This window comes from Panicum virgatum, chromosome 7N (assembly GCF_016808335.1).
Source record: "Panicum virgatum strain AP13 chromosome 7N, P.virgatum_v5, whole genome shotgun sequence".
Lineage (NCBI taxonomy): Eukaryota > Viridiplantae > Streptophyta > Magnoliopsida > Poales > Poaceae > Panicum > Panicum virgatum.
Genome location: NC_053151.1, coordinates 33648879 through 33670694, shown reverse-complemented (window position 1 = coordinate 33670694; position 21816 = coordinate 33648879). Strand labels below are relative to the sequence as shown.

Here is a 21816-nt window from a genome sequence, read left to right as displayed (position 1 = left end):
CGTAGTTTGCATGCAGGTGGTTGTTGCTAACCGATGATGTGGGTGCCTTTGATTTGTCAAATTGGCGTGTCTCTTGGGGGGTTTGAGAGGACAGCGTAGTTGCACGTACTGCAGATATTCCACTACCAAGTGGCCAGGGGGATATCGATTATAAGGAGTGTAACGAACATGGCACCATTTATGCCATTTCGAGTGATTTTGGTGATCGAATGACAACACAACACTTGGACTAATATGATTGTTAAGATGATCATTCTCAGGCTTTTAGGTTCAAGTGATGACAAAGAGAAAGAGAAAATAGGCGTAGCAAGACCCGAAGGGCAGCCCCTACGGGGGTTCCGCTACCCGATTAGCGGACGGGGGTCGAGGGGGAGCCGCCCCTCGCGGGTCTCAGGGCAGCGCCCTGAAAGCTCTTCGATTCAGGAGCACCGGAAGAACCGACGCCAGGGCATCGGAGCATCCGGTGGTAGTCGGAAGAACCGACGCCATAATACCTTGGTGCAGAAGGGAATCGAAGCCAAGTCAGCCTATAGGCACCGGTTGAACCGACGGTCCAAAATAGGGCATCGGTGCATTGGGCGTCCTATGTACCAGAGACGATGTCAAGCGCCCAGGAGAAGTTTCTTCAGCACCGGTTCAACCGACGGTGCATCGGAGCATACCATCGGTGCATTGGCCGTCCTTTGTACCAGAGACGATGTCAAGTGCCCAGGAGAAGTGTCTTCAGCACCGGTTCAACCGATGGGGCATCGGTGCATACCACCGGTGAAATGACGTCAGCGTCCAGGAGAAGATTCTTTCAGCACCGGTTGAACCGATGAGGCATCGGTGCATTGCATCGGTTCAACCGGTGGTCTCTGCGTCAGCCATCAGGAGTCCAACGGCTACTTCGTGTTATGAGTGACCGGATGAACCGACGCTACCCTGCCAAGAGGCATCGGTTCTTCCGGTGGTACGCAGATTTTCAGCTAACCGTTGGAGCAACGGCTACAAGACTTGGTGGCCTATATATACGCCTCACCCCGGCCATTTGAAGATTGCTGGAGTTGCTGGACATCCCACACACACCCAAGAACATCTCCAAGCCATACAAAAGCATCAAGATCATATCCTTAGCCCTTAGCACACTTTGAGAGTGTTGTGTAAAGGATTAGCTCTTAGTGAGTGAGATTGCAAGGCCTTAAGCCTTTGTGCTGTGGTTCTTTAGCGAACCAAAACAAGAGCTTGGTGCGCCGGCACCTTGGAGCGTGGAGCTCGCCGGCAACGTCATCGACCCTCCGACTTGGTGTGGAGCGGCGACGACACCTTTGTGCGGGGGACGTGGAGACCCCCATCCTTTGTGGAGAAGCTCCTTAGTGGAACCCGGGGCCAAGGTGACCGTGATTGTGTTCACGAAAGAGACTTGGTGGCCGAGTAGCAATACTCTTAGTGAGTGCTACAACAACGTGGATGTAGGTGTGCCTTTGTGGCTAACCGAACCACGGGATAAACACCCGCGTCAAGAGTTTGCTATCTCCTATCCCGCTCTTTAAGCTTCCGCATTTCATTCTAGTAATTTGTATGCCTTTACTTTCATAGAATAGTTTCTTGATAGGAAAGGCTATTTGTTGCTAAACTCTTTTGGGATAGGGGTTTTACACTAGAACAACCTAGTTGCACATCTAGATAGCTTGTTTTAGTTTAAGCTTTGTGCAAACTAGTTGGAGCCATAGGTCTAAGTTTTTATTAGTGCCTAATTCACCCCCTCCCCCTCTTAGGCTAGAGCACCCGATCACTTTCAAGGAGGAGATGGCATCTTTGATGACCCACCCCATCATATCCTCTACAAATTGTTTTTTTCTCTCAGAGCGGTCCACACATTGTTCTTGGTGGTCCTGCAGGTCTGAACTTCTTTTGCAGCCTGATCGATCGGTCAGGGAGAATTAAAGATCCCTTTGTGAAGCTGTTTGTTTTCATGTCAAGCCTTAGGTCATTCGTCACCATGTAATGTGAGTCAGATGCTTGAACACTTCGATTGGGGTGACCTCTACCCCATATCTGTACTTTGTCTGTGATCTAAATGCAATCTTAACGTTTCAAAAAAAAGTTGAATATAAACTCTGTCAAACAGTTTTTCTGAGAGAAGTGATCCTATGCTGATTTTGTGGGGTGATTCTCTGAAATGAACTAAGGAGTTGGGAGCTAAAAAAGTAGCTTCTTCTAATTCACTTCTCACACTGGATCTGTTTTAAATAAACTTAATTATAGAGAATCGTAGATAATCACTTTTTCAGCTAGTGAATCATTTTACCCCTTGTTTAGTTGCATAATTCAAAATTCCAAAAAAAAATTCCGGCACCTGCATGGTGATTTAAATCTAGACGAAATAAAAAATGCATTGCACAGTTTGCCTGTAAATCGCGAGACGAATCTAGTGAACCTAATTAGGCCGTAATTAGACGCTACAGTAATGCTACAGTAATGCTATAGTAAACAACCTCTAATGATGGATTAATTAGGCTCATTAGATTCGTCTCGCGATTTACAGACAAGTTCTGTAATTAATTTTATGATTAGTTTATGTTTAGTACTTCAAATGTAGAAAGATTCCGTTTTAAAAACTTTACACCCTGCAACTAAACAAGGCCTTAAATTTTCTCCGAGAATCAGATCCAGTTGGAGCTCTATCAAATTGTTCTTGCTCCCCCTCTTAGGTAGTAAAGTAGCTAGTAAAGCTTCATTATTATTCTTGCTCATAATAAGCGACGTAGCACGCTAGAGAAAGCTAGTGCATGCCACGGATCGTGAGACACGACGCGAAGAGTTGTTGTTGGTTTAAGGGCCGCCGCCGGCCGTGTGGCAAACCCGATGCGCGTGTCACGGTTGGTGACACGTCCGTCGATCTCGATCTGAATTGAATAATGTACGTCCTCTTTACGTGTCGGTGCAGCGGTGGCATTTGTTTGTCTTCAACTTAGCCAGCCTGCTAACGACGACATGTACCGTGTCCAATAAGCTGCAAAGGTACACGGACGTACGTTAGCGCACCCAGTTGTACTTGCACGTACGTACTGCGTGGTTGAGTAGTTGACAAATTGCAATCATGCTCCCCGAGACCTTGCACGTACTTAGGTGTTGTTGGTTAGACAAGGATCGGAGACGTACGGGACAAAAAGACCGAAACACCCCTGTAAGATAACGCGGGGCCCTCTTCGACCACCAACTGTTCCGCTAGCTCGGAGAGGACGGTCGGGTAACTTGCACGGACGATGTACGCTAGCCACTCGAACTAACACGTACTGCGTGCCTGCGTGCCTGCGTGGAGCCCTTGCTAAGATGATCATCGACGCACATGTGGTAGTTCATTATTACAGCAATGGAGACGATCGACAAGGGTGGCTTTAGGGTGTAGTAGCTGTGTAGCCTCTAGCTTGTAGCCATGTGGATGGATACCAAGCTGCAATCGACGATCTCGGCTGGCCTGGCTGGCCTCGCGCACACGCACGCATGCACGCTAGCCATGACTAGGTGGCGTACGTGAACATGCATGGTCCCTTTCGTCGAGTTACGCCTTACGCGCAGCAAGTGCAGCGAATTGAACGTACCGCGGCCGCCAGCCAGGCCGGCCGGCAAATATAGATTTGGGCATGATTGGTCCAGGCCATGATTGATCGGATGAGCATCGCCAGGATCAGTACGAGCGCGCACGTACGTAGCTAGACTCGCGTGTACCGCATCCCGAATTGGGAACCCGTACTGAAGCTCATGAAACCAGCTTATAAATTATGTCGATCGACATCGCAAAAAGAAAACTCCTCTGACTTGGATCGAGTTTATAGAATCATGCATAGCATTTTAAACACTTTGTTTGTTTGAACTCACGTGATAAAATATGATTTTATACTGAACTATGCGTCGTTTCAAATTGTAAGTCGTTTTGGCAAATCTGGATATATAATTTTTGCTATGTATTTAATTATCTAGATGCATAACGAAAATTATATATCTAGATTATCAAAATGATTTACAATTTGAAACGGATAAAGTATTCACTAGCTATAGGCTACTCCATATAGCAAAATGGAGGCCGGGTCTGCTCTCTGCTCATCGCACCCGTGCACACGTGTTCGCGTCGCCGTACGTGCGTGTGTATAGGCCCAGCCTCGCTCTCTCGTCAGCTAGCTAGCTCATTAGTCATTACCGATCGATCATGGCGTACCCCACACACGCGTGGCGCGTCCACACCGTACCACACGTGCGTGCATGCACGTACGCGTACCGGCTAGGTAGGCGGCTGCACCTACGCGTACGTACACGCTAGCACCACGTACGATGGATCAAGCTAGCATGCACTTTTATTACAGCCACATGTGCCGCACCGCGCTCCGCGACGCATGCATGCATGTGCATGGCTATGGTCGATCGGTGTAGACGTGTACTAGTAGTGTAGCTAGCGTGGGCGTGTGTGCGCGTGGTGTAGCTACTAGCTAGCGTGCCGTCCCCGCCCGTGCGCGTCGGTCGATCCCTCGGACCCTCACTAGCGCCAAAATCGATCTACACCGCTAGGTAATAATAATGGGTGTGGCAGCATATGCATCACTTATAAGGAGTCTAAGTCGATGAACTAAATGGAAGTAGCTATAGTAGAAGCGCTACACCTTCCATTCGTCAACGTACGTATAGTGTTTTCAAGCGAGAAACATACCATCTTAATTAAAAGTTCACAAATACAAGGGCTACTATTATGTATTATCTGCGCTATAGCAACAACTGCTACGAAAAATACCATCTTATTAATTAAAAGTAAGGTGAATATAAATCTAATGACACATTCACAAAGCTTTTGTATAGTAAACATACGTAGTGCACACTCCCCCTGTCCTAGTTATATATACTTTGTTTTGTGTTGGCTCTTCTAGATATACGTTATATATGTTTAGATTGTTATTAGAATTTTACATTTGACTGCTCGAAAGTAAAAATGTACTGCACCTATCAAGGAGTCAAGGAGTTGAGGTGCACCGTACAAACTCACTGGGTTGACTAGCCGTATAGGGGTGTACTACTATAAATTATCAGCTTAATAGCCGTTTTGGTCTTGGAACTCCATTCAAAGGCTCATATAGTCTCTAAACTATCAAAAGAGTCAATTCAGTACTTGAAATATCATTTCTAGTTAAATATAGTCCTTGGTCTTAGCTGGTGTGCCACGTTGGCATTGCCCCCAAGCAGGGCACTCTAGGTATTTTGTGTGCGGACACACCGGACCAATTGACTTGTCATGTCAACATGGCACACCACACCACCTAAAGATTAGAGACTCGATTGAACCGAAAGCGATAGTTCAGGAATTGAACCGGCCCTTTTGACAGTTTAGGGACTACAATGCATGAGCCTCTAAGCAAAGTTTGACAATCAAAATGGCTATCAAGCCACTATTATCCCTCTGCTTCATGGCCGTCTCGTTTAAGGTGTCCGGAACAAGTGACGAGGACTCATCATATCACATCACGGGATAAACTTATACGCGGCCCGACCGCCCGAGCGATGGGAGGCTCACGAGCACACACACATAAATACTCCAGTATACTGCAGGCCGGCCGCGCTGGTGCGATGAATGACAGAGATTGCGCTGTCGTCTTGCCACTGGATGTGAAGGATGGGAGTACTGTACAGGTGACCCCGCGTTGCGGACTCCGGAGCAGAACCTACAAGCAGCAGGCGAAGACGACGGGCCGGCCTGCTGATGAGCATCACTTGCTAAACAATGCTCCCAAGTTCGACGATGCGTGGCGTTCGTTCTTGTGCTGGATCGAACAAGCGAGACGCGTCGTGTCGTCGTCCCATATAAACCACCCCGCGTCTTGCCTTGGGGGTTTGGGAGCTTGGGGCCCGAACTGGAGGGAGGGGAGCCGGGGAGAAGCACGGCGGCGAGTGTGGCCGACCCACGCGGGGGGCGAGGGAAACGCGCGTCGGGTCGACCGATGCGATGGCACGAAATGAATGCGCCCCTCGTGCGGGCGTGCATTGATGCGCTGCCCGCGCCGCGCACGGATGGGGCGGGGGTTAAATGGCCACCGGTCAAAGGCCCCCGTGGCATGCCACCTTCAGCGCGTGGGGTGTCGCGGTCGTCGTAGCCGTAGGGCGCGGCGCGGGTTCCGACGCGCCCGGCACGGCCACGCCCGCATGCGCACGCGCGGCCTCTGCCTGCGGTCTGCCTGCCTCGGGGGCCGAGCCGACGGTGAGAGAGAGCTGTTCAGAGTCAGAGGCTCACTCGGAGTCAGAGCACAGAGGGCGCCCGTGCCATCTCGAGAGGCGCGCGCGCGCGGCCCGGGCACCGTCCCCGAGGCCGCGACCGCGACCATGCAAGGGCGGGGGCAGGGGCAGGCCTCCTGGGCTCCTGGGAGGCTGGGACCTGCCCCCGTGATGAGGCGCCGGCAGCAGCTGACGAGGTGGGGGCGCCTGGGCGTGCCGTGCGGCCGCTCGCGTCGGTTTGGCAGCAGCAGCGAGCGGCGCCTTGTGAGTCCGCACAGGTCGTCCGGTCGGCCATGCCATCGCCTTTGCTTTTCCTGCCCTTTCCCTTTTCTTTCTGTACAGAAAAGCATTCAGTACAACGTTTTATCGGTGGTCTCAGAGTTGGCACTTGGCAGGCCGCGGTGCCCGCATGTGATCTGAGGTCTCCCGTGTGATGGAATGGAAAGAGCGATTTGCTCGGCGCGGCGTAGGTTCGCGGAACCCCAAACCGGGGCGCACCCGGGAGCAGTACGGGGAGGGACACCCGCGGCTCGGCTGCATCTGCTAGGATACCGCCGATAGTAGCTTTTTTTTCTCATGTCAAATTAGCATTAATTATCAACTTCCGATTAATTAGTCAGTAGTACTTTTTTTTCACAAATCAGCATTATTCACCAAACACAGCTAGCCGAATAGAAAACCGCCATATCAGGAAGAGAAAAGACGGCCGCATGACGAGCAAGGAGCAGCAGCGTGTCCAGAACAAGGAAGCCAAGCACCGGGTAGGGCCGTGCGATTAAGGTAACATTTGGTTTTATAAGTTTAAATCACTTGTCCCGCCACATCGTATATTTAAACACCAATTAAGAGTACCAAATATAAATTTATTAACAAACTAATTTCATAAATCGTGACTTAATCACGAGATGAATCTATTAAGTCTAATTAGTTCATAATTTGACCACTAATTACTACAACAATCATCCGCTAATTGTGTATGAATTATACTTCATAGATTCATTTAGAGTTAAGCATGTAACTTATGTAATTATTTTTATATTAAATAAATATCTGAACATTTCAATTGACATTTAAATATTGGATGTGATAGCGACTTAAAAACCGAAACAAGGCCTTAGAGCATCTCCAGCAGACTCCTATTCCCCAATAATCTTCTACTATTGGGAAAAGAATATGCTCCGGCAGTTCCCCAATACATATTTCTTTCCCCAATAACTATTGGGATGTCCCAATATTTCACCCCCTCTCTTATCAAATAAAAGGAGGCTTCATGCTCTCCCAATATGTTATTGTATTGGGACAAGAGTATTGGGAGACTACAAAAGCAACTCCCCCAATAATTCTAAAACTGCTATTGAGACATCTCCCAATACCAGTTATTGAGAAAGAATTATTGGGGAACTGCTGGAGATGCTCTAAGGCCCTGTTTAATTCCCACCCCGTAAACGCAAAAACACAAAATTTTGCGAATGAATCTTGCTAATTTGAAGTACTAAATGAAGTCGATTTATAAAATTTTTTGCATGGATGGGCTGTAAATCGCGAGACAAATGTAATGAGCCTACTTAATCTATGATTTGCAGCAGTGATGCTACAGTAACCATCTACTAAATATTAATTAATCATGGATTAATTAGCATTATTAGATTCGTCTCGCGATTTACAACCCATCTGTGCAAAAAGTTTTATAAATAGACTTCATTTAATAATTCAAATTTGCAAAATTCCGTCGCAAAATTTTTTTGCGTTTACACCCCGTGGAACTAAACAGGGCCTAGTACAAACATCTAGAGATCCAAATCTGGCCCTGGACCTGGAGGGAGGAACGACGGCGCCGGGGCTTCGAATCCACAGGGGATACGGGGCAGGCGCAAGAGGACAAGCCGCGCACGAGGGGGAATCTGCAACCATGTGGGGGCGGCTCGCTAGCAGCCAGTGCCGGCATGGCCTTCGCTTCCGATCGATCGATCGATCGATGGAGATAGGTAGCAGCTGCACCCTGCTCGATCGCGTCCTACTGTCGAGCACGCGGGTGATGCACATGTCCGTTTTTTCACCCTTCAGTAGGCCCGCGCTTGATGGGAAAAGATACATGTCTCGTTTGACAGTCAAATGTCGCTAACCATGTTCTTCGTGCATGTTAGCAAGGTGTTCTTCCAAGCCACTGTACCACCTTCGAGTGCTTCTATTCGTTCCGTGGCCTTCGCCTGCTCGAGCTCGGTCTCATGACAACAACATTAACGTTTGAGATAAAAGAGAGAATGTCACAAAAAATCTACCTTCGTAAACCCATTTTAGGAAATAATATTTTTCTTTTCTTTTTGAACGAACATTTTTCTGATAAAACTATAACATTTTTTGGTTGGTTGGGACCAGTGGCGGATGCAGGATTGGAGGCAAGGGGGGGCTGAAACAATAGAGATGTTGATTTGTGTGAAGATTTAATGGTGATTTGGAGATCTTGCTACAGTGTTTTACGTGTAATTAGGGGGGCTTGAGCCCCTAGCCCCCCTCCTGTATCCGCCCCTGGTTGGGACATATTTTCCATTAAAGGGTGTCTGGAGGGAACCGCTAATTTACGGTCAACCACACGAAGGAGCTCCGTACGGTCGATTTTTCGACCGTTGGTTTTTTTCCTATTTTAGTAAGTTTTTCGTCGTTTTCTGATTTTAAGAAATTTTTTCAAGAAAAATTTTTTGAGAAAAAAAAAGACAGAAAATTTCGACGAGAAAAATTTTAGAGAGAAAAATTTGAGGAAAAAAATTAAGATGGAAAATCAAAGAAAAAAATTAGAGAGCAGAAAATTTTTTGAAAACAAAATTAGGAAACAGGGAACCTTCAAGAGAAAAAAAATTTGCAGTGGAAAAATTTTGCAAAAAAATTTGGAGAGACCGGAAAACTTTGATGCGTAAAAATTTAAAGAAAAAAATTTGCATCTCAAATCGAAAAAAATTTGTAACAAAAACTTTTGCATCTAAAAATCAGGAAACAAAAAAAGAAACAAAACACTACTCGGAGGGCTCGGCGCCGCCGCTGCTGGCGAGCGCCTGGGCAGGTCCCCATCGCCGCCGCCGCCGAGGGCGAGGCCAGGGGAGCACGCCGCCGCACCGCGCGCGGAGCTCACTGCGGGAAGCCCGCCGCGCGCCGCCTCGCCGCTCGGCTCCGCTCCATCTCGTCGCGCTCGTGCTGCTCCACACCCCCTTCTCAACGCCAAGGATGACGTCCCGCTCCAACTGCAAGCTGCAAGCAGCAGCGCGCCGGCCCCGCACTCCATCGTTGCATCCGCTCTTGCTAGCAGGTTGTAGATCTGGCTGGAGAAAAACGAAAGGAGGAGGGGAAAGCAACGAGGGGAATGAAAAGACGGAAGGAGGAAAGAGTGGTCACGGGTCACGCGGCAGTTTTTGTGGGGTCCACCCACGTGCCCTCTAACAGCGCGTCGACCGCTGCGAGGGCTGCGTCGACCGCAAAACCAATACTGCGGTGTCTGGATTGTCTTATTTTATAAATTAAAATCTACTTAACAGCATGTGGCTATGTTCCTATTCCGTAACTTATAGCATGCTTTTTGGCTCACTCTACCGAGTTACATTTCTATTCCATAACGTATAGTACGTTTTTTTGGCTCACTCCTCTATAGTAGAAATATAACATATAAATATCTACCTCCTATATATGACGGACCATCAATGGTATAATATATTCCTTATATAATCATATTAGCTTAATAGATTTGAGTCTAAATTATGATTAATGGTATTCAATTCCAAGGTTCCAAACAGAGCCTAAGCTGAAACATTTCTTTTCATGGCTTAAGCATATTCATAAATTTTGATTGATGGGTACCTAAAATATTAGTCAGCTGCTGGATGCTGCCGCTGGTAACGTGCATGATGGAAAGCTAATAAGTAATAAACATTATATTTTGCCCGGCATATTAGGCTAGCCGCCATTCCCTGCAGCCAGCAAGTGGAGAATAAACAGCACAAAATCGACATCCTTGATGTAGTGTATACTATCTCATATTCTCATCATATCATACACTAACTCATCTCTAAGTCAACATAAAGCCATTGTTGATTGGTTCTCCCCTTGCGGGCGGAGGCCGGGCATCCAAGAGGTCCAGTGTCTAGACTCTAGGCATACAAATATTCCGGCGTTATGTTGCTCATCAGTCATCAGCACAGACGTGATCCTGAAGCAAGCACAGGCACCGAATAACCAAAGTCGCGACCCAGTCGTTTATTACTGCGATGCGGTCACTGCTGGAGAATGTCATATTGGTACCAGCACGTTAGTGCCGGTCCAATAGGAGCCGGCACTAACGTGCATGTACAGTACAAGGCGGGCACGTTAGTGCCGGCTAGCAACACCAGCCGGCACTAACGTGCCATCCCCTAACGGTTCGCTCGCATGCCACAACGGTCATAAGACACGTTAGTGCCGGCTGGAAAGTCTAGCCGGCACTAACTTGGTCAATTACAAGTTAGTGCCGGCTGGTAGTTCTAGCCGGCACTAAAAGTCCACACTTAGTGCCGGCTAGAACCACCAGCCGGCACTAAATTGCCTTGTATATCAGGCACTCCTTCTTCCCCAGCCCGACCATTTCATTTGGCCGAGCTCCTCCTCTCTCTCATGGCGTGTTAGAGGGGAGGTGCTGCCCATTTCCCTCCAAATTTGTGAGGATTTCACCCATCCAAGTGCACCAAAGGTTAGTAGCTTCTTCCACTCTTCTTTCACGGTGTTTATTCTTTGTTTCATGCTTTCTAGATAAAGAAAATAGTGATTTTAAGGTTGAGGAAAAATGAGCATAATTTTCCGATTTGTTCATTAATTTGAGCAAAATAGAATCGATTTGTTACTTTTTAGATAAGGTTTTCTAGATAGTTTGACTATGACACATTTAGAGTAATTTTTTTGAATTATTTCACGGGGACATGTGTACATGTTATAATGCAAAATTTTAAGAATTTTAAGGATGAGGGAAAATGAGCATGATTTATTAATTTGTTCATTAATTTGAGCAAGGTAGAATTTATTTGTTGCTTTTTAGAGAATGATTACTATATAGTTTGACTATCACACATTTAGAATGATTTTTTTGAATTATTTTATGGTGACATGTGTATATGTTATTGTGCCAATTTATTTTGCTATTTAGTTTAAATTTACTAGATATGTGGCCTATGACACACTTACATTTTTTTTGAATTACTTCATAGTAACCTGTTTTTAGGGATAATGAGCATGATTTTTTTAATTTGTACAGATGGACCGGCAATGGATGCACGGAAGCCGGAGCACCTCGGCATGGATTCAGGGTTTAGATTCTTTTCTCAAGGCGGCAATGGCAAATAGATCGCCAAAGGGTTTAATGTGTTGTCCATGCAGTGTTTGCGAAAATAAAAAGGAATTCCGAAAAAGAGATACTCTATGGAATCACCTGGCCTTGAATGGATTCATGAGTAACTATACCCTTTGGACCAAGCACGGCGAAGTTGGAGTTATGATGGAAGATAATGAAGAAGATGACGATGGTGATAACAATCTTCCAGATTGGGCATGGGTTCATGAAGCAGGTGGCTTTCAAGATGAACCAATGGACGAGGGTGAAGCAAATGTTGCACAAGAGGAGCCACCTGACGAGCTAGGTCAGGCGTTGCTTGATGCACATAAAGACAGTGAGACTATGAAGGAGGCATTAAAATTTGAGAAGATGTTGGAGGATCACAAAAAGCCGTTGTTCCCTTGTTGCAAACCGGAGCAGAAGAAGTTGGGTACCACGCTGGAGATGCTGAAATGGAAGGCAACTAATGGTGTCACCGATAAGGGATTTGGTGAGCTATTAAAGATTGTAAAGAACATGCTTCCTGAAGGTAATGAACTGCCGTCAACAACATACGAAGCTAAAAAGATGGTTTGCCCTCTTGGATTGGACGTGCAGAAGATTCACGCATGTCCTAACGACTGCATCCTGTATCGCGGCGAATACGAGAACTTGGAAGCTTGTCCTGTTTGTAGCGCATTGCGGTATAAGATCAGGCGAGATGATCCAGGTGATGTTGATGGGCAGCCGGTAAAGAAGAGAGTTCCCGCAAAGTTGGTGTGGTACTTCCCTATAATACCACGTCTGAAGCGTTTTTTCAAAAACAAGGATAACTCTAAGTTGATACGGTGGCACAAAGAAGACCGTAAGGAGGATCACATGATCAGACACCCAGCAGATGGGTCCCAGTGGAGAAACCTTAACCGAGAGTATCCTCAATTTGACAACGACCCAAGGAATATAAGATTTGCTCTAAGTGCGGATGGAATGAATCCGTACGGTGAGTTTGGCAGCGCTCATAGTACATGGCCCGTGACCCTATGTATGTTCAACCTTCCTCCTTGGTTGTGCCTGAAGCGTAAGTTCATCATGATGCCGGTGCTTATAGAAGGGCCAAAAGAACCTGGCAACGATATTGATGTGTTCCTGCAACCCTTGATGGATGATCTCTTACTGCTTTGGAAAGAAGAAGGTGTACATGTGTGGGATGAGTATAAACAGGAGTCTTTCAACCTCCGAGCTTTGCTTTTTGTATGCATCAATGATTGACCTGCACTTGCAAAACTTTCGGGACAGTCGAACATGGGATACATGGCCTGCACCCACTGTTATGATGAGACCGATAGCATTTATTTGAAACACTGTAAGAAGTGCGTATACATGGGCCATCGCCGATTCCTTCCTACCGATCACCCCCTAAGAACCGAAGGGAAGCATTTCAAAGGAGAACCCGAAACTCGTCCTAAGCCTCTGTTCCGTAATGGAAAGCGTGTGTTCTCGATGATCAAGAATGTGAAGGTAGTATTTGGAAAGGGTCCCGGTAGCCAACCTGTTCCCAAGGATGACCAGGGACATGTTCCAATGTGGAAGAAGAAGTCTATATTGTGGAACCTACCTTATTGGCAAGTCTTACAAGTTCGCAATGCAATTGATGTGATGCATCTGTCAAAGAATCTTTGCGTGAACCTACTAGGCTTTCTGGGAGTGTATGGTAAGTCAAAAGACACATTGGAAGCAAGGCGCGACATGCAGCAGCTAGCTGGGCGACAAGGCTTGCAACCTGAGAAGAGAGACAAAGGAGGCCACTATTTAAAACCTGCCAGCTATAATCTGAGCAAAGAGGAGAAGGAAAGTATATTCGATTGTTTGAACAGTATCAAGGTCCCGTCTGGGTACTCCTCAAATATACAGGGCATAATAAATGTGAAAGAAAAGAAAATCCAAAACTTGAAGTCCCATGACTGCCACGTTCTGATGACACAATTACTTCCGGTTATACTGAGGGGTGTTCTACCGGAAAATGTGAGATTGGCAGTTGTAAAGCTTTGTGCGTTCATGAATGAAATTTCACAGAAAGCAATTAATCCAAATAATCTAATAAAGCTACAGAAAGACATTGTCGAATGTCTTGTCAGCTTCGAGATGGTCTTCCCACCTTCATTCTTCAATATTATGACACACCTTCTAGTTCATATTGTGACAGAAATAACTATCTTGGGTCCTGTTTTTCTACACAATATGTTCCCTTTCGAGAGGTTCATGGCAGTATTGAGAAAAGTTGTTGGAATTGAGAATACTTCGGACAATTCGGAAGATTATGACCAGATTGATGACCTTCCTCCATTCTCAGTTGACGTTGACCCTAGCATCCTCTTATCCAAAGAGGACACACCTTACTTACGCCGTGATCACGCTCAAGGCACTTTCGTCAAAAGGAAGATTATCAATGTTCCAGTAGATAATGATAATGAGTAGTAGTTTTATATAAGTTATATATTGAATTCTCTCAATCAGTGATGTAATGTAACGCACCGCATCGTATTTATCTCAATTCTCGATACTATTTGTCCAATTATGATACAATATCATCTTCAGATAATATTATATTTTTGCATGGTATAAATATTATTTATGTTCACTAATTTTGCATTACTAGAAGCATTGAAACATAAAATTACAAATAAATAATCAAGTAATATACGAATTAATTACATCATTGTATAGGCTACTATTGAAAAGTTTTTTGAATATTTTTGCATGGATCAAAATGAAATATTTTCAATTTATAACGAATAACAAAAACATATACACATATAAACCCTATAAGCTACACATAATTGATAATGGTTTCATATTCGTATATTTACTTCAAAACGAAATGTTTTCAATTTATTGTGTTGATATAATTAATAATATGCTAAAAAAATTAAGATATATTTTTTTCTATATTATTCTAATTTTTAAGCCTATTACGAATAAATTAATCAATATTAAAAGTTTATTGTAAAAGGGAATTGATAGGGCAAATTTTTTGTTCCCGCCAGATGGAACACGTTAGTGCCGGCTGGTAAAACCAGCCGGTACTAACTTTTCACGTTAGTACCGGCTGGTTTTATCAGCCGGCACTAACCTGTACTGCTGACGTCATCGAGGGCACATTAGTGCCGGCTGATTAGGCCAGCCGGCACTAACCTTACCACCACGCCCAACTATTCCCCTTCCTTCTCTCCGACGACACCTCACCAATTTCAGATCGACGTCGTCCGGCCGGGTGTGCCCCTGCTCCCGCGCTCGCCCGCCTGCGCCGCCGCCACCGCCATCCCCGGCCGCGCGTTGGTCCCCGACGGCCCTCGCCCCGCGAGCTCTGCCGCGCGTCGCGTCTTCCTCCGGCCCCGCGGTGCCGCACGCCTCATCGTCCTCGCGTCCCCCGCGCGTGCTGCGCCGGCGTCTCGTCCCCGGCAGCCCCGACGCGACACCTGCCCCTGCCGCCCCGGATCCTCGAGGTCGTCCTCGCATCCCCCGCCGCGCCGGCGCCTCGTCCTCGGCGGCCGCCTCGACGCTCTGCCCTGGCCGCCGCCCGGTCCCGACCTCGCTCGTCCCTGGCCGGCCAGCTGCCCCCGCGCCGCCTCGGCTTCGCCGTCCTTGTGCCCGCGCCGCCCCTCGCCGCGCCCGGTCCGCGCTGCCGCCCCTCCTCATCCCCGTCGACGTCCCGGCCGCGCCCTGCAATAGTGCTGTACCGCTCAAGCAGTATTGCTGCACCCAGCTCTCAGTTTCAGAGCAAAGTAAGCAGACCATCGATCCTTGTTTGATTATCCATTCGCCACAGCTAAGTTTATTTACGGTTTCTTTTTACGGTAAATTATCCATTCGCCACAGCTAAGTTTCAGAGCAAAGGATTCATTGGCTTGGTTTCTATTTACGGTTTACATCATAATAAATCGCCACAGCTAAGTTTATTTCAGAGCAAATGCTAGCTTTCCATTTGACCACCCAACAATCCCTGCATGATCCCTCATTCATCAAAAGACAGTTACAAACCATATAATTTTCTATCAATATAACAATCAAGTGAAACTTTTTGCTAGTACCTTGTAAACTTTACCAAAACCTCCCTTGCCAAGCATGTTGGTGTCAGAGAAATTATCTGTTGCTGCAACAATGTCGTTGAAGCCAACAAATGGGAACTCTATATTCTTGTTCCCTGCTTCATCAGTAGATCTCAAGTACTCTAGCATCATTTTCTTTTGGACTTTCTTCTTTTGTTGTTTGCCTGCTAGTAGAAACATCAATGAATTCTTTCCCCTAAACACTTATGCATTATTTGCTTGGAGCTGGTCACCACAGAATATCCTAGCCATGCCGAAATCTGATATCTTTGGGCTCATCTCCTTATCTAACAAGATGTTGCTTGCTTTCAGATCTCTATGAATTATAGTTAATCTTGAGTCCTGATGGAGGTACATAATTCCTCTTGCTACTCCCTGGATTATCTTGAACCTTGTCGGCCACTGAACCATTGATTTTCTTGCAGAGTCTGATAAGAATATTATGGAACAAGGCACATATGCAGATTTATTTGTTGAGTTTTGTAAACATTATGAAAAATTAGAAACTGAATGTACCAAAGAGGAAGTAATCCAAGCTTTTGTTGGGCAAGTACTCGTAAACCAGCATCTTCTCATCTTCATGAATACAGCAACCTAGAAGCTTAACTAGGTTCTTGTGCTGCAGTTTTGCAATCAAGACTACTTCATTTCTGAATTCCTCCGTGCCTTGTCCAGAACCCTTGCTTAGTCTCTTAATAGCTATTTTCTTTGGACCTCTTCTCTTACATTTCCATACAAGGGCTGCGAATGCTAGTAGCAGCAGACATGCTATAATACAAAACCACTGTTATTTCTGAAGAAACACAAGAAAGTTCAAAGAGGGCAACCAATATCATAGCTATACCTTCTTAGCATCTGGGTCCTTGATTTTCTTTGGGGGAAGAATGTCCCAGTGCTCGTAGACGCTGCCTGTTTGCTTCTCTTCATTGTCAATGAGAATGCTGCAATAAAGAAGTACCAAGTTAACTACATTATAAGATAAATAGGGTGAAAGAGTACGAGAATTGAGTCCAAAGCTACCTGTAAGGTGTGTCGCCACCGAATTTCTTCTGGTCCACATCACCGCCGAAATGGCATAGAACCTGTAGTCCTCAGAGGTCTGGATACCTGCAACAAGAAACACAGTTCAGTACATAATAAACTGAAATCACCAATCTTCCTCTCCAAGGTATTTAAAGGGATTGTGCATTCACCTTTGTCCTCAGCATCTCCATTCCATTTCCCAGAGGTGTGGTTCCATTCACCAGCCATGTTCTGATACAATATGTTTTTTTTATTGTTTCAGGTAGTGGAAATGGATCCTACGGATGAGTTAATGCACGAGCTCATTCGTGGTAGTACTGGGCACATAGCTCCAGAGTTTGATGAGGACGAGAACGATAGCAACCAATTTTTAAACTTGCATTATCATGGCGACGAGGAGCAAGATATTAGTGGGGAGGAAGAAGAAAATGTCGAGGAAGCCGAGGTATAAAAGTTTAGTGATTCTTTCAGGCATCAGGATAAACGTTTTGTCAATATATATGTTAGGAGCAAGATATTGTTTGTGACACAAGCGGCCCAGCTGCGAACTATTTGTGTTATGTTGCTAGCTTTGTTGATGATTTCAGTCCTTGTGTAAGCAGTCGTGCTCCAGCTAAAAATTCTTATGCATGCTTCAGTCAATAATTATCGATCTGGAACCCTTGCTTGCGGGTTATGCAGGTTACGCATATCTGCCGCGACGTCCACTAGTTGCTAGCAACCCGTTTGATAAATTTGCGATTCTTTCAGGCATCAGGATCGACGAAGCATAAACGGAAACGTGGCTCCAAGAGGAAGATGGTAGGATGTACGACCATCACGGAGATCAACGAAGCAACCGGCGAGCCACTAGCCCCTGGTCAAATTAAGACGACATTTGTAAATCAATTGGGATATCTTGTTAGGGAAAGCGTCCCCATAAAGTACAAGCTTTGGAAGAGAAATAAAGTCTCTGATCGACCTGAAGATATCGTGCCAGATTCAGAGAAAGATTTGTTATGGAAAGAGGTGTCGTTGCACTTCAACTTTCCCCCAGGCAAAGCTGACAAAGTAAAGGGATGGGCATTTAAGAAGATGGCAACTCAGTTCGGCTCGTTCAAGAAAAAATTAGTGGCAAACTTTGTCAACAAGGGCCTCACACCAGATTTTGATAAAGTCTGGAAGAAGCAACGAGAGTGGTGGAATGAATTCGTGAATTACAAGCACAGTGCTGACAGCATGGCAGCCTCGATTCAAGGCAAAATGAATGCTAGCAAAAAGAAAAACTTCCATAGACTTGGGCCTGGAGGTTATAAGGTTGCCATTCCGAAATGGGAAAAGATGGAAAATAATTTAATTGTAAAAGGAATCGTACCGCAAACATTGAGTTGGCCCAAACGAGCAAGGTATTACTTCTATGCTCATGGAGGCACACTAGACCCCGACACTGGAATGTTTGTGACTAGCGACGTACTAAGAGAGGCTGCCCAAAGACTCGAGGACGCAATGAGGCGTACCGAAGAAGGAACCTTCCAGCCCAACAGAGAGAATGACGAGCTGACTTACGCTCTTGGGAATGCGGAACACACTGGACGGACCCGAGGCGTGGGCGTAGTTCCATGGAAATATGGCTTTTCCGGAGATCTCGAAACCTACCGAAGCCGATGCAGAAGCAAGGCAGTAGTGGCAGAGAAGATCCATAGCTTAGAAAACCGGATAATGTCACTTGAGGCAGCAGTTGGGCAACGCTCGGACCAACCAGCTGCCAATGTGGAGATCAGCCCCTCTTCTCAGCGTCGTAGCAGTGTTGCTTCCACAGAGCACCCTAATTTGGGTGCCGACAGGCCGAGGGACCCCATTGATGACATCACTGTTAGGACCCAATGTGAGCTTCTGGTTCTTTATGGGAAAAAACTCAAAGTTTGTGCTGAGGGTTATGCGGAAGTCCAAGAAGAAGGCGGGACAATACATTGCCAGCCGATTCCTGAAGGATTCGCCAGAGTGTTTGTTGACCGAATTATTGAAGAACGCTGGGAAGATTTGGACCTCCCGATCCCTATAGGTCCTGAAGAAACAGAACTACAACATGCCGTACACACATGGATCGCGTGGCCAAAGCGCGACATAAGATTGGTGCAAGCAGCCACAGATTCCGCTCGGTGCTCAAGGCAAAGATCACCAACGCCAGCTGACAGGAATCCTAGTGTTGGCCCACCTTCTCCACCGCCTGCACGGGACCCCAGCATGGATCCGCCATCACCAGCCGCACAGGATCCGCCATCACCAGCCGCACAAAGCGAGCCAATTCCGGCATCATCACCAGCCGCACAACAGAATCAGAGTCAGCGACAGAAGGCATACACGGTACCTTCGGTCCAACCATCTCATAAGCAGCAAAGAAAGAAGAAAGCGAAGGCTACAGAAGAGGAAGAGGCAGAAGAATCGTTTCAAACCTTCTTGCTAAAGCGCAAGCTACTGAGGGAGGCTGCGAACAAGAAGCCGGAAATAGATCCGGTTGCAAAGGCACACTTCATTAAACACTTCATTAAAGATCCCACCAAGGAGAAAGAAAGGGAGTCGGATTATGATCGTCAGATCAGAAAGTGCTACAGCAACCCCAAGAATCGGCGGCTTAATGCAAAGACCGTTCCCCAGCTCGGAGAGCAGTCCAAACAATCGATCCCTCCGTTGATAGTGCCGCGTGAAGAATGTCCCGATGAATCAAGAGATCCATTGACCATGGCTGGGATGATATTGCAAACTGATCTAACAAGGGCTCAATTGCTTGGGGAGGCCCTACAGAATGCACGCGGCAAGAAAAAATTTGTACTTGGTGAACCTTTGATATGGCCAGAGTTGCTACCATTCCTACCAACGAGAATGGCCGAGTTACACAAATGGTATGCCGTGCAATCTAAAGCTAATGAATTAGAGATGTTCCCAGCTCGGATTAAAGATGAGCATTTCTGGCGGGGGGGAGATGATGTATATATCGAGTTTGCAGCACTTTACGATTTATACCATCAAGATGCCCTTCACAAGTCCCTCATGAGTGTATGGTGCATGTAAGTATTGTCTCTCGTTTCATTATTTTTAGCCTTGTGTGTTGACTGATCCCCGTTTTTCTTGTGTCCCGTAGGTCAAAAATTCAAATTTGCCGAAAGAAGAACTTCCATAACGTCGGGTTCTTCGACCCCGATATTATACACGAGAAATCGTTAGCGCAAAATTCTAGAGACATAGTCAATGTTATATACAGGGGGTTGCGTAAAAATAGCATGTGTCCCTTCATTCTCTTGCCATACAACCATCAGTGAGTCGTTCTTTGTTAGCCTCTTTTTTTCAATCCCTTCATATTAATAATACTATTTAATAACTATTATGATCAACATTAATTGGTTATGCGTATGTATATGCACAGCTTTCATTGGATATTGCTTTGTATTCGGATTGAGGAGCACAAGGTCTTGGTGTACGACTCGTTAAGGCAAGATATATCAAAGTACCAAGATATCATCGAGGTGGTAAATACTGCATGGAGTCGCTACCTCCACAAACACATAGGCTTGCCCATAGGTGAAATCGAGCCTCTTCATTGGGTGACTGATTTTCCGGTATGAATATACTCTCACTACTAATGTCATTCGCAATAAACATCAGAAAAATTCTATATCGTAACCCACATTTGTCCATAGTGTTGGAGACAGGGCCAAGGAAACAACTTATGTGGATACTACGTATGCGAGTGGATCAACTCTTTTGCAAGTGAAAAAGGGCAAATGACAGTGGAGGCATTCAATGTACGTGAGCACAATCACATCTGCTCATTATTTTAATTCATTATTTTTTATTCTCATGTTTTTATCGAAAAATGTGACAGCGTTGGTGGATGAAAGAAGAACTCATTGAAATCGCTCGGATCAGGGCAATTCAAGAAGCTATATGCGGATTTCTACTCGATGAAGTCATAAATCCTAAGGGCGAATTTCATGGCGATCTCCGTCTAAGCGTCGCCCAAGAAGATCCGACGACGAGAAAGTTGATACGTTACTATAGTTGATGTGCTTAATAATTTGCAATATCTCATGTACTTTTGAACTCCTAAGTGTTCCATACATGACAAATATATATATATATATATAAATAATGTTAGTGTAATATGCTGTTCTAATAATACTGTGCAATGCAAATAGTACGACTATGCAGTCACATACGGTAGAAATACGCATAGCCATACGTATAAAAACGAAAAGAAAAGAAACATAAAAAAGAAAAAACATTTAGTGCCGGCTAGTTATATCAGCCGGCACTAACGTTGCAGTGAGGACTCGGGCGGGGTCGGGCACGTTAGTGCCGGCTGGTATTTCGGACCGGCACTAACACGCGCGCGTTAGTGCCGGTCAGAGTGGCCGGCACTAACGTCTGTCACGTTAGTGCCGGCCATTTAGTGCCGGCCACAGGGACCGGCACTAATACGCCCTGTGACCGGCACTAATAAGCCATTCTCCAACAGTGGGTAGTGCCAACTCAGCTGAAATTCCACCCCAGATTTTGCACAAAAAAATGTAGGTCGCACGCCCTCAGCATTTTTGAGCAAAAGCGCAATGATATGCCTTCCTAAACAAAACAGATGAGAATCAAAACCGGGCTCGGTTAACACGTGAGGGGGAGTGGGAAGGAAGAAGAAGGCCATGGGAAAGAGAGGTCAGGCAGGTCTGAGGCAGCCTTCAATGGTTAAGCTAGTGCACTGTGTCTCTACACCTCATACCAAAGATAGCAAAAAGATCACATCTCCATTGATTTGTCTATCTTATATCATACTATTGTTCAAAGCATTTTATATCATGAAACCTTTCTTCCGAGCCGCTCACTTTTTCTCTATGAGTTACTCCCTCTAGACCTTTTTTATAAGAACAGTCTCAGTGGAAAATGTCAACGCATAGCTTGGTAATTATGCCAGAGGAGTGTCATGGTGATAACACTATCCACTAATCACATAAAACTTCTCTCACCTCATAAACGATTCTTCCATATCACCAAATTTACCAATATATCATAATACTCCCTTCTTATTGGTAAAGGAAGTTGTTTTGGACAAGATTTGGATCAAACATTGAGAATATAAATCATCAATAAATTTTAAGTTGTTGA

At 45.7% G+C, this 21816-nt stretch overlaps 1 long non-coding RNA gene across 1 annotated transcript; it reads right to left on the bottom strand.

Annotated features, from left to right (window-relative positions):
• Nucleotides 1-15541: 15541 nt before the first annotated feature.
• On the bottom strand, nt 15542-16601 carry LOC120680448. Its single transcript, XR_005677674.1, has 3 exons — nt 16378-16601; nt 15646-15827; nt 15542-15557 (listed from the first exon to the last, which is right to left on the bottom strand). It is a non-coding gene; the product is annotated as an uncharacterized LOC120680448 (long non-coding RNA).
• Between the last annotated feature and the right edge of the window lie 5215 nt (nt 16602-21816).